Consider the following 3074-nt stretch of genomic DNA (forward strand, 5'->3'; position numbering starts at 1 on the left):
TGAAAGGTTGGCTGTTCAGGTTTCCGCAGTGGTGCAGCAGCAGAAGAGCCTGGCAGTCTGCTTCTGTGAAGATCACGGCTGAGAAAACCCTAAGGGCAAGCGCCTTCTGCCACGTGGGTGACCATGAGTTGAAGTGGGCTCAGTGGCAACCACGATGATTTAATAATTGTGTATTCACCTAAATACAAATAAGTACCAAGTAATAGACAGGAAATCACTTCTCAGTAGTCCTTCATTAAGGAGCCCTCGTGGTCCCATGGTTAAGTGCTTCGATGCTAATCCAACGGTTGGTGGTTATAACCCACCAGCTGATCCACAAGAGAAAGATGAAGCTATCCACTTCCATAGAGATTTACAGCATGGAAGACCCTATGGGGTAGCTCTATTCAGTCCTCTATGGTAGCTGGGTGTCTGAATCCATGGCACCGAGTTTGGTTTTTGTTATTTCAGTCCTTCATTCTTACAACTTTTTCTTTTACATCAGACCTGACTCAGGTAATTTAGATATTAGTTACCGCAATGGTTTTCTGGGTTCCTTTTAAATGTTGTTAAGCTTATTGATAAAATAGATTATGAATGTCTTAAATATAGGAAATATGGAAACACATATTAAAATATAGCCTTATATTCCAAATACATTTTTTCTAGTATTTTGTACAAATTCAATTTTAATCAAATATTTTAATGTAATTCAATAATAAAAATCTACTGACACTTCAATTTCTGAAATATTATATATGCATGTGTTTGTGCATAAATTTTTATGTTTGCAGGTAAATAAGCCAATTATATAAAAATAGTCCTGCTTACTGAAAATTTGAATAAATTCCTCTCCTGCCTACTTTGGCATCATATTATGTGGAATGGATCTCCAAACATCTAATGTGCTCATTTTTAAGAAATCAATTGAAAATGTTTAACAGAGTATGTCAGAAAATATATGGAGGCAGAAATCAGCCTACAATGTTATGTTGATATATAATTTATGGACATTTGTGACAACTTTAAACTTGATTGATATTATCTAATTGGACATATGATGAAACTGAGGCTCAGAAAGATTGGAGAACTTAATCCTATAGGTAATTAATAATAGAACAGGAAACAAAACCAGATTTATGAATCGTGAAAAAGAACTTCCCCAGTACAAAACTTCTATGAAAATACTGTTGGGTTGAATGTGAATACAAAGCAACCTTATGAAGCACTTTGATTTTATATCTATATATATACACACACACACACAATTGCAAATTGCAAATTGAGAATTTGGTCTGGAAATTTGTATCTAAAATGGAGAGTAGGATGAATTATTTTAGTGCCTCTCAAAGTGGCACTGATTTAACATATAGTTGTTCAGAGCCAGTTTTATATATGTCATTCAACTATATGTTCACTGTTTTCTTGTATATGTCTTTGTGGCTTGATTTTGCAGTCAGAAGTTAACTGTCTGATGCATCTCAGAAGTTTTTATGTATACAACCAGGCAATGTTTATAATTGTAGTTCTAAATCTTTTGATGTTTCTATTGTGATTTTTCTTTGATATACAAATTACTTAGTGGTAAGATCTCTACTTTTCAAATATATACCAGATTCACAATGATTTATTTTAAATAATTTATCATTTTGTTGAATTGAAATTAGAAAATATCATATCCATGATACCAATTGTTTTTAAATATGGGAATATCTTCTGTACCTAAACCATGAAATAATTTTTACTTCCTGTTTGATTGCTTAAAAACAATGAATTTTACAAATATTCCCTTGGTTACTAGTTAATAACATATCAACATATTTCATAATTTTGCTTTTTGCAGGATGAGCAGCCACTGATTAAATGAGGGAAAATGGGAAGGGGCAGTTATGGCGGATTATAAGAATTCCGTGTGGTACAAAGTGTAAACAGCACAATGTCTGCTGCTGCATATGTTCCACATATAAAGCCATACTCGAAAACATTCGTGATTATGTAAATGCAAACTAAAACCACAATGACATACCATCATGAGCCTATGAAGAGGGCTTAACAGAAGAAAGGGAAGAAAAGGACAGTATCAATTGCTGGAAATGATACAGAATATTAGTTTTGATTTTCTGTTTTGTAATATGTTCAAAGTGAGTGATGATTTCCTTCAACAACACAAACGCAGTACCTACTCTATGTCAGATGACACTCGTGGTCTGTGAATGCAGTGTTGAGCCAGACAGAAATGATACGTTTTCTCATCATCAAATATATTAAACACTTAATTGCTTTGCACATGAAAAATGACTTATAAGTTCCCAAAAAGAGACATAAGGGCATTAGTCTCAAGACTGCTTCAGAAGTAGAGGTAAAGATTTTGCCTTGAATTGTAAATAACTATCAGGAAGAAGCAGAGGTAAAGATTTTGCCTTGAATTGTAAATAACTATCAGGAATAACAAATATGATCCTACTTGGTTTTTGTCCTACAAGCACTCAATCAGAACTTCATAAAAGGCATTTTATGAGGAAAAAGATGTAAATAGACTGGGTGATATTTTTTGTAGATTTTCAGCTTGAGCACTTTGGTGGTAATGATCTCATTTGCTGTGATGGTGAACAGAACAGAGGGACAGATTTGGAGAAAGACTATCAAGAGTTCCACATCTGGTTGTGCTTAGTTTGAGTTTTTATTCAGCAATCAAAAAGAAAATCAGATGGACAATGGTTACAGGACACTGTGTCTGGAAATGAAAGTTCAGGAAACATTCATGTTATTGTTGTTGTTGTTGTTATGTGCCATTGAGTTGCCTCTGACTCATAGCAACCTATGTTCAACAGAAGGAAACACACTCAGTCCTGTGCCAGACTCATGATCCCTACTACACCTGAGCCCATCGCTGCAGCCACTGTGTCAATCCATCTTGTTGAGGGCCTTTCCCTCCTCTGTCGACCCTCCAGCTTACCAAGCATGATACCTTTCTCCAGGGAATGATCCCTTCTGACGTGACCAAAGTAGGTTAGACAAAGTCTGACCATTCCTGCTTCCAAACAGCATTCCAGCTGCACTTCCTCCAGGACAGATTTATTAGTTGTTTTAGCAGT

The sequence above is a fragment of the Orycteropus afer genome, unplaced genomic scaffold (assembly GCF_000298275.1).
Source record: "Orycteropus afer afer isolate SDZICR_OR568_19922 unplaced genomic scaffold, OryAfe1.0 scaffold00458, whole genome shotgun sequence".
Lineage (NCBI taxonomy): Eukaryota > Metazoa > Chordata > Mammalia > Tubulidentata > Orycteropodidae > Orycteropus > Orycteropus afer.